Below are 10,765 nucleotides of genomic sequence, written 5' to 3'. Positions count from 1 at the left end.
GCTGTTCCCTCTCCTGGGAATACGCTTCCCCTCCCGGTTCTGCTCATAAACTTCCATCAAGCAAGGCTCAGCCCCAGTGCCTCTTCTGCAGTGACTCTTTCCTTGGCACCTCCCAAGAGAACTGTCTCCTCTGTGCCTACAGCATGTCCTATTGATGTGGGAGAAAGTGGGGGTGGGACATGGAGCAGCATGGAGAAGACATGAAGCAGCATGGAGAAGACATGGAGCAGCATGCAGCAGCATGGAGCACCATGGAGAAGACATGCAGCAGCATGGAGAAGCATGGAATACCATAGGGCAACATGAAGCAGCATGGAGAAGACATGGAGCAGCATGGAATAGCATGAAAGAGCATTGAGAAAACATGGAACAGCATGGAGCATATGGAACAGAATGGAGCAGAATGGAGAAGACTAAGGGCAGCATGGAGAAGACATGGCGCAGCATGGAGCAGCATGGGGCAGTATGGAGAAGACCTGTAGCACAATGGAGGAGACATGGAGCAGCGTGGAGCAGGATAGAGTAGCATGGAGCAGAATGGAGCAGCATGAAAGAACACGGAGAATACACGGAACAGCATGGAGCAGAATGGACAGCATGGAGAAGACAGGGAGAAGACAGGGAGCAGCAGGGAGCAGCAGGGAGCAGCAGGGACAGCATGAAGTAGCCTAGGTTTCTGGCTCTCACCATAGAAAGCATTGTGTAGGGTGGTGAACAATATCTTTCTGGAGACTTCTGAAGTATGGAATTGAATTCTCACCTCCCCAAATCTATCTTTCAGCTCGGAGTCCTTTACCTGACCTGGTGTGTGTGGCATCTGCCCAGTGGCCTCTGTCCCCAAAACACAGAGGAAGAGCTAAGTAGCCTGAGTGAGCAGCTCTGAGAACCATGGCTCCCAAGAGTGTCAATCCCTCCAGACTCTGCAGAGTTATAAGAGCTACGTGCGAGGCACACATCTAGCCCTTGTACTGCTTAGTGCCAGGTTATAGGATGCAGGGTGAGTTCTCCCCACAATCCAGGGCAAGGTGGGAGCAGGTGAATGTGAGAGTCCGCTTGTCCGCACATTGACTAACACACAGGGTCAGCTGGCACGCCTGCTGCTGAGCAGTAGGGATGCCTGGCCCCAAGTCCATGGAAGTGTCAGAATGTATGTCAACAGGAAGAAAGCTCTTCTGTTTCCGCCATACTTAAGATATGTTCACCGACTGTTGCACTGAAGATTAAAGCCGTGTGTTTTTTCAATGTCAAGGTGATACTTTGTCAGAATTTCCTGTCAGTTTGGGTTTTTTTTTTTTTTTTTTAGTAGCATTGAAACAGGGAAACTTTTTAAGTAAAGTGAAATCTTCTGATCCTTTTACTGAATTCTGGGAATTCAGAGGGACCACCCTACAGGTGTTCAAGGTCCCCGAACACATAAACACAAATCAAAGGTATAGACATCAAACAGCAGGCATACAGCTCAGGCTGCACACAATATCCGCAACTCCAAACACGCGGTTTCTCCAACCATTTACTGAACCCCTCCTGCCAGCATGTACCAGTCAGTGAGCAAGACAGTAGGGATATGTCAGTGAACAAAACAAGAAAGCACACCGGGCCCAGCCCCCGCGGAGCGTGCATCCGTGGGAAGGCAGCACAGAGGCAGGGGATGTGAGAAGCAAGTGTGGAAGACACTAGAGTTGGACCAGGGCTCCAGAAAGTGCAGGGTGGAGGTAGGAAGTCGGATGCCCAGTCAGGGTGGGCCTCATGGAGGAGGTGACATCTGAGCAAAGATTTGCAGGAGGTGAAGAGGTGAGCCTTGCAAATCCTGAAGGATGGTTCTGGAAAGTTCTAGAGGAGCAGAGACCAGCATGTCTGGATGCTGTAAACAAGGGGCAAAGTAGCAGCTGGGGAGGGCAGAGATCCGATGGAGGGGACCAGACCCAGAGGGGCCTTGGGGGGGCATGCAAAGGTGCAGTTCATCCCCAAGGGGAGAGAGGAGAGGAACAGAGTGGGGCGCATGTCACACATGCTCCAGATGTATGCCTTGTGGTGACCCACGCCACAACGGGGGCAGGAAGCCCTGGATGCTGCAGATGTTCTTGCTCTGGCTTCCACCACCCTGGCTGTAAGAGCCAGAAAACGTGGGGTGTCGAGGGTATGGTCAAGGCAATGATACACAGCTCAGAGGACAGGGTTTGCTCAGCTGGCCTGGAAGTCGGGGGCAGAGGTCAAGGGGAGAAGGTGGAGGGACCCCCACCCCTTGCAGCTCCGACTGTGCCTCCATGGCCTCAAGGTGTGAGAGCAACACTTTCAATTGACTTTTCCCTTTTTCTACTCACTTCTACAATCTTGGAAGGGCCGAGGGCAGTGACATGGACGCATGTGTGCACCGCACTGCTGCATGGGGAGGGTGCAAATGTCTGAGGTGAGACTCCCAGCAGGCAGGTCCAGCCCCAGGGGCCCAACCTTCGGGAACTGGGGCGGCATTGGGGCCCAGCAGGCAGGGCCTCATCCTAAGGCCGCCTGAGTCCTCCTAAGCTGCTCTGGTGTGGGGGCCAGAAGCAGCCCAGACCCTCCTGCCACTGTCCATGTCCACTTGGCTGGGAGCAGCAATGGGAACAAGATGGCTCTCCTTGACACTTCCTTCTTGTGGGCCTGAGCTGGCTGCTGGAGGCGGGCTAACCACTGGGAGTTACCTCCTCCCCCCATTGCACTCCACAATCAAGGAAAATTCAGGGTGTGTGATGGCCTGGAGGTGGCCAGTCTAAGGAGGGTGGAGACCCTGCAAGCTCACATCTGTGTCCCCAGCAGGACCTCCCTGCCCACACAGGGCAGCACAGCCTCCGTCCATCTGTCCCTCCTTCTACCAGAAGATGATTCTGCATGGAACTGCTCTCCCAGCTGCTGGCACCGTTGGTGTCCACAGGGAAGGCCAGCCCCCGCAGAGCTGGGCCCATGGGGACCGATGGGGGCTCCGTGAGTCAAGGACCCCGTGGGGATGCCATGTGGACGGGTTAGGGCTGGATCTCCCTACACCCTTGACAGACTAGCATGACCGACCAGGTCAGAGAGGGGGCCCATGCACAGGTGCCCACCCTTTCTAAAATATTTCAGAAACCAAGAAGGACCCATCCGGCCTCTTCTGCCTCTGGTGTCAGCAGTGGTCCTCAGCCATCCTCATTATCACTGTGTCTGGTCTTCACAGGCTGGGACACCAGTCACACTGGGTCAGAGCCACCCTGCTCTATCACGATCACACCTTCCCATACCTCTGCAATAACCTATTTCCAAATGAGATCACATTCTGAGGTATTGGTGGGTAGGATTTCTGTCTATTGTTCCAGGAGGATATAACTCAACTGGTGTCAGTGAAAGAAGGTGGGGGGCCATGTCCCAAATGAGCCCGTGCAAGGACATGCAGGATAGATGCCCAACACTAGTTGCATATTATCCATGTGAAGAAATCAGACTAGGACCCAAATGTCCAGTCAGTGTTCTGACTTGTCAACCCAGGCCTTTGGGATAAACCCCCAAGAGAAGCCCAGAGTCCCAAACCCAGACTCCTTGGAGGGGGGGAAGACCTGAGTGGTTGGGTGGTCAAGGGTTTGGGGGATTAATTGTGCCAGAGACTGGTGGGGCTGTTGACACCAGCTGGTTATAGGCCATCAGGTTGCTGGCAAGTGTAAAGGGTCTCCTTTAATTGTCAGTGGTCACAGGAGGGGAGACACGTTGCAGCGAGCAAGAGAGGTGCATTTCCAGAGGCTCATCAGCTGCCTGACGTGGACATTCCTGCAGCTGAGACCACACCTGGACAAGGAGCTGTAGCCAGGCAAGTGACCACACCCAGACGAGTGACCACATCAGAAGATGCATGAGTGTAGAACCACTTCTTTCCACGTTTCCTCTGACACACATTCCAGCCCAGCACATGCTGGGAAAGAATCAGAGTCTGGAGGCCCAGCACCCCAACAGCCGGTCCGCCGCAAGGCCCTGGAGGCACACCTTTCTAGTGAGACGCTGATCTTCTGATCTTCGCCGCCTCTGCTGCTCTGCGGGGATGCAGGATGCGGGGCTTCACCGTCGGCTCCTCCCACCCGGCCTGCTTCACAAAGAGAAACGGAATCTCCAAAGTTGGGTGCAGCATTAACCACAGTGGCAGAGGCCACATCTGAACCCAGGGCCCCCAAGTCCAGGCTGGCACTCTTTTCTCTTGTAGGTAAAAAAAATACATAACATAAAGTTGGCCATTAGCTAGTTTAAAGACAGTTCCGTGGCATTTAGCACATTCACATCGTCATGCAAGCAGCACGTCTATCTGCTTCCAGGACATTTCGTACCCCCAAAGAGCACCTCAATCAGCAGTCACTGCCATCCCCTGGCCCCCCCACAGCTGCAGTACCTTCTGTGTCTGTACATTTGCCTTCCCTGCACATCTCACACACACAGAACCGTACAAGCCCGCGAGCCTGCTGCTTTCCCTGAGCACGAGGCTTTCACCGTCCATGTGTTGGCGGCTGACATTTTCCCCATCTATCTGCTGACGGGTGGGCCCGAACTCATCCTCCCTGATCCCTGCTATGGCCTCCTGCGTGATCCTCAAGAGCAGGCGCTCTTTCCGAGCGCATCCACAGGGCCAAGCTCAGGAACAAAGCTGAGAAGTGACGTATGCATGAGCCCAGTGGCCGATGGGAAGACCGATGCCTGAAACACAGGCAAACTTTTTATTTTTTCACTGGGTTGTGCCCTAAATGAAAACCCAGCCCTATGATCTCTAACTTTGATGCTGTTACTCAGAAATTCCCCGGGGGCTTTGGATGCCATCTGGAGCTACAAAGACTGGGACCAGCTCCACATCTACAAACTTGAGAAAGTTGGGTGGCCTTGCTGAGCATTCCAATGAAGCCAAAAGGATTCTGGGAAGGGAGGTCAGGAGTTCTTTCCTCCTCGAGAGTGCGGGATGATTCCACCTGAGGACAACGGAGCTGCAGGCAGCCACCAGGAGCAGCAGAAATAATGCTGCCCATAAACTGGAAGTATCTGTGTGCTTGTCCGTCTGGCCTGGAGTGCAGGTGGTAGGGCTGCCCGTGTAAGAGGTAGAGTTAGTGTGGCCACAGAGGCCTAGCTAGCACCCAAGACCCACCTTGTGGTGGCTGAAGCTGGGGTTGGCCACTTACTGAACTCACTGGGCCTTATTTCTTTAGCCACACACGGCCTCGCGATGTTGCAGAACTTAAATAACATACAACGTCTACAAGTCCTGGCCCGGGCCAGGCACTCAATATGTGGCCGCTGTGCACACACACATCCACTCAGAACCTCGTTTCAGATATTACTGAGGGCAGTCCTGCCTTTTCAAGCGTGTAGACAGGAAAAATGAACAGCTGAGCGCAACAAAAGCATGGCTTTTAAAAACAAATTTCCAGAAGAAAGGACACTTACCTTGTGAAAAGGACACAAATATTTCTCGTGGGATTGAGAATACACAGACCGGGCAGCTGCACAACGGGGGCAAGTTTCCACATCAATGTAGGATTTTTGGATCCGCTTTTTCCTGGGAAAAAGAATGAGTTCAAAAGGAGAGCAAGGATCTGATAGAAGTGTAAATGCCCAGGCCCACCCCGCTGTGCGTGCGACTGAAAGCACAACCCTGGAGCGGCAAGCAAACTCTCATGGCACTAGCTAAGGATCACCTAATTTCCTCTGCTTCCAACTTTCTGCGGGCTTGCCATCCCACTGCTGTGGCTTCGAAGCAGGCAGCATCGTAATGCAGGTTAACCTATCGGGGCGGGCGGCTACTGAGCTGCATTCTGGCACGCTGTGACCTGCTGTATACGCCTGATCTCATTTATACCCCCAAACAAGTGTTACTGCTTCCCCAGTTTTACAGATGTGTAAGCTGATCCCCTGGGGAATACCCAGGCACACCGCTGGAGGCTCCTTTTATTTATTTATTTTTTAAGATTTTATGTTTTATTTTTTATTTATTCATGAGAGAGAGAGAGAGAGAGAGAGAGAGAGGTAGAGACACAGGCTCAGGGAGAAGCAGGCTCCATGCCAGGAGCCCAATGCGGGACTCAATCCCGGGACTCCAGGATAGCGCCCTGGGTCAAAGGCAGGCGCCAAACCACTGAGCCACCCAGGGATCCCCTGGAGGCTCCTTTTAAAGCCAGGCCCCTGGCCACGCTGCATGCGGTGAAACAAGTGTCATCTGAATCAGCTAAAAGCAGGGGCACCGATGAGTACCACCCAGGGTGCCAAGTAAGCATTTTAAACCCTGTAAACAAAGTGAGCCCCTTGTCCATCGGAGCAAAGATTCCGTCTGCAAGGCAGAAAATCACCCTACGTGTCTGTTTTGCAAGTTTTATTTACCCTGAAGGGACAATAGGCTGGCTTTCAGTGAAGCATACCTGGCGATGACTTTGCTGGGAATATTTGTGAAAGACACTGAATCCACTTCTGGTGATTGAAGATTTGTAAGGCCATTCAACTCTCCCTGGGCAAGGGGGCCAAACCTTTCCCAAGACCAAAAGCATCAGGAGTGTGCCCGCAAACCAGCAATTTGGAGATGAAGCCCGGTGAGTGGGAGAGAGACTTCCCATAGATTCCCACCTCCCCCACGGAGGAGTCGCAAGTCAGGCATGGCAGAGTGGCATGCAGCTGGATTTGCAAGGGAGCCAGAACTCGGAAGTTGCTCATGTGTGTGCCGTGGGAAGTTTTCTTTCAACCTGGTGCTCTGTGAAATGAGGCCTTTAAAAAAGATTGAGAACGTGAAGAAGTATATGCTTACTGTAGAAAGTTTAGAAACAACAGGGAAATATAAAGAAATTGTTGTTCATAACAACCCCCTGACCCCTACGCGTGCACGCCTGCCAGGAGATGGCTGCTGTCACCATGTCAGGGTTTAAATGATCAAATTAGCCATTTTGCAGACCCATCACCACTCCTGGTGGCTACTACTTACGGAGTTGCTCTTCTGTAACGACACTGTTCTTAGTGCTCGATGTAGATTAGCTCATTTGTAGTAGGAGCTCTGATCCCCACTGGGAGCATGGGAAACCCAGGCCCAGGGAGGGGCCAGATTTGCCCAGCTCCCTGAGCTGGTGACCCAGCAGACGTGGGGCGTGGGGGTGAGCTCAGGAGCCTGAGCCCAAAGCGCAAGGATCACACTGCTGCTGTGAAATCCCCCACCCCCTCCCCACCCCCCAGGTTTGTGGAGATAGGATTGCAGGTATACTGTATTAGTTTCACGTGCACAGTGTAAGGAATCAACAAGTGTATAAACTGCAGAGTGACCGCACGGCAAATCTACCTCGCACCTGTCACCTCACATAGTTACCAGTCTTGTTAACTGCAGTTCCTCGCTGACCCCCATCTTTGCCAGTTTCTACCGCTCTGAGTTTGTGCCTTCTGACTCCCCTCGCCCATTCCCCCGCCCCTTCCCACTTCCCATTTCCTACACCCCTGCATCTTGCCACCAGGGCAGCTTTGGAGATGCCAAGAGCAGGCAGGAAGAGTATACAGAGTGGCTACAATCTTGGCCCAACGTCCAGTCAGTCTTCCAGCAGCCAGGGGGCTTGCAATGGGTTCTCTTCTCCCAGCATTGGCCCCAGTGCCTCTGAGACTCCAAACAGGACAGAGAGGCCACCCAAAAGGGATCATAATAACATGCAGCTCTGCCCTACCCAAGCACAGCGTATGCTTTCTTCAAGGCCAATCCTCCCTGTTCCAAGAGGCCCTGGGAAATGTTCCTCCCCAGAACAAGCAGTAGCCTTGAGGCCTGGTTACACCCTATACCTGAGAAACAGGAACTGCTCTTCTTCCAAAATGGCAGGTTCCCAGATCTCGAAAAAATAGAAGTGAAGCCTCAGTTTAGCCAGACCACATCAAGAGTCCCCCAAATGGGGCTTTGGAGAGTGTCATATCCCATCCTCCTCTTCAGTAAATCAAGACTAGATTGTGCCAGGAAAAGGCTTTCTTTCTTTCTTTCTTTTTTCTTTCTTTCTTCCTTTTTAAAAAGATTTTATGGGATCCCTGGGTGGCGCAGCGGTTTGGCGCCTGCCTTTGGCCCAGGGAGCGATCCTGGAGACCCGGGATCGAATCCCATATCAGGCTCCCAGTGCATGGAGCCTGCTTCTCCCTCTGCCTGTGTCTCTGCCTCTCTCTCTCTCTCTGTGTGACCATCATAAATAAATAAAAATTAAAAAAAAGTAAGATTTAAAAAAAATAAAATAAAATAAAAGATTTTATTTATTCATGAAAGACAGAGAGAGAGGCAGAGACACAAGCAGAGGGAGAAGCAGGCTCCCTATAGGGAGCCTGATATGAAACTCAATCCCAGGACCCCGGGATCACAACCTGAGCCGAAGGCAGATGCTCAACCGCTGAGCCACCCAGGCGTCCCAGAAAAAGTTGAGCCACCCAGACATCCCAGAAAAAGACTCCTTCACATCCTTATATTTAATGGTTCCCCTCTATTCCACCATGTGGTTAACAGCAACATCTACAAAAGCAAGTCTGTTGGATGTTTGGTTTATTTCCAATATTGGTGATTATGTTTTAAAGCTATAATAAACCACCGTGTAGCCAAAATATAGCTTACTCTTTACTTCCTTAGAGAAATTCCCAGAAGTGGAATTACTAGGTAGAGGGCACAGGGCTTTAAGGCTCTTGGCAGAAACTCCAGCCAACTTTCCTCTGTAGAAACGTTCCAGATATTTTCCCCACCAGCCTTCCTGAGAAAAAACAACACAGCTTTTAATAAATTAGCTCTTTAATCGGGCCACCAGTAGATGGCACTCTTTGCTAAGATTTTAGAGTCGGATTTCAGGGTGATGGACTTTAAGACCTTTCAACTTGCTAGAGAACTCTGAGACTCAAACACGTGGGAGCAGATTTGCAGGAGGAAATCACGGACGTTATCAAATGAAAACCAATCGGCAGTGTTGCATAACCGTGGGATCCTGGGATCCCAGAGGATCTTGAAAGCACTGCTGGGGTGTTATAACTCAACTTGCGAAGTCATGTCTCCTGCATCTTTTCAGGAGTCCTACAGGCAAGACACCAGTGCACCTGTGGGTCCCTCGGCCTCCCTTGTTAATTCTCATCCCCGGAAAGCTGAACCGGACCCGTCTGGTTCCTCCTGACCAGCTCTCCAGGTCCTGGCAGCACCACTGGCTTATCACAGCCGTAGTTTTGCAGTTCCACGTGTGATTATCGACCGGCTCTTTGGTTGTTGTTGGAGACCCGCCCCATCGTGTGCCTGGAGTCCAGTGCAGCGCCGGCCCAGGGGACAAATCCTGAAAGGCCTGCTATGTGGATGTAGGCGAGGTTATTTGGGACCTTGCCTTAGAGCTCGGCCACGTGATCGCCTTCCTAGAGAAACTCTAGCCCATTCGGACACGGTCAAGTTTTAGCTACTATGGGTGACAGAAACAGAAATTTAGCAACAGTCTGGAGATGAATAAACCACAGGAAGGAAGGTGACATAAGAGCTAGAAGTCCACACAGGCTCAGGGGTCCTCCAAGGACAAGTCCCAGCCCACTTACTGGTCAGACAAGCTGCATTGCCCAGCCTGCCCTGTTTCTCAGCTACAAAATGGCTCTAATCAGTCTGTGCACATTGTTGCCTCCACACAGCACCTGGGGCCTCACACGGGCTCAGTGAGTTTGCTGGGCCATTGGCCATCCGCGTTCAGGCCCGCCCACTCTGAAAGGACTGCAGGAAGAGCAAGAGCGGAGAGATTTTTATTTCCCCTAAGCCGCCACTTTACGGGTCTTGCCAGGGAACGTTTGTGTTGTGTGACCCTTCAGCTGCTGGGATTTCATTTAGTTATAACGCAGTGGATGTTCGGCCACCGTGTTGGGGGATCCGCTGGTGGTCCAGGGGAGGAAAGTCCAGGGTGATGCGCCCTGGCTAAACTCCCCAGGGATGATGGGACTCTGGTCTTTCCCTGTGCACATGTCAGCGTCATCAGCAAGTACTGGGGATCCTGTCCTGCTTCCAGGCCCAGGGTAAATGGTGACCTGGGACCTTGCAGCCATTTTCATCTTGAGGAAACAGAGTAAGGACGCTTCACCCTACAGTCTGCTTTTGAACTTGTGCTAGACTTGGGAGCAGGGTCCTCAGGGGGCTGCTCCCAGGAACCCCTGCCCCTTCAAGTCAATAGAATCGAGCTCCATTTCTGGTTTCCCAGAGTCTAGGTCGCTGCTTCTAAAGCTGCATGGCCTGAACTCTGCTCCTTGGCAGGGAGAGTCCCCTTAGGAACTCAGGCTGTGGCCTTGGCCCTTCCGTCTTCTGGGCGCTGCGCTCAGTGGTGCTGTGTGTAAGGAGCACCCCGGGCCCCGCCTGGACAGCTCCAGCTCCCCCGGGAGGGGCGGTTCTCCACGCGCTCCTAGTTCCCAGGTCTGCGACAGGCGTGGGCCGGGCCGGGGCGCCCATTACCGCGGCTCAGCGCGCCCCACCGGCCTGAGCGCCCGGGCAAGGGGCAGGCAGGAGCCAGGGGTTGGGCAGGCGGGCCCGGCCTCGCGGGGGCCTGGGGGGGCGCGCACACACCTCCTGTAGTCCCCCCGCCCCGCCAGCAGGTGTAAGTTGGCGCCACACCGCAGCAGGCGAGAGGAGACCTCGCGGAGCCAAACGGCGGGTACCCGCAGAGGCCGGGGGCGGGGCGTGGCCGGGCCGGGGGCGTGGCCGAGGCGGGGCGTGGCCGGGCCGGGGGCGGGGCCTGCGGCGGCGTATAAAGGCGCCGCGGCCGTACGGCCTGACGCAGCGGCCTGCAGCCGCGCG

At 53.4% G+C, this 10,765-nt stretch overlaps 1 long non-coding RNA gene across 1 annotated transcript; it reads right to left on the bottom strand.

Annotated features, from left to right (window-relative positions):
* Positions 1 to 1,512: 1,512 nt before the first annotated feature.
* Positions 1,513 to 10,658, bottom strand: LOC140630035 (uncharacterized). The gene is made up of 3 exons (XR_012027841.1): positions 8,582 to 10,658; positions 5,422 to 5,533; positions 1,513 to 4,191 (listed from the first exon to the last, which is right to left on the bottom strand). It is a non-coding gene; the product is annotated as an uncharacterized lncRNA (long non-coding RNA).
* Positions 10,659 to 10,765: the final 107 nt, after the last annotated feature.

The sequence above is a fragment of the Canis lupus genome, chromosome 3, assembly GCF_048164855.1.
Source record: "Canis lupus baileyi chromosome 3, mCanLup2.hap1, whole genome shotgun sequence".
NCBI classification, from domain to species: Eukaryota; Metazoa; Chordata; class Mammalia; order Carnivora; family Canidae; genus Canis; species Canis lupus.
This window is presented reverse-complemented; position numbering and strand designations above follow the sequence as displayed.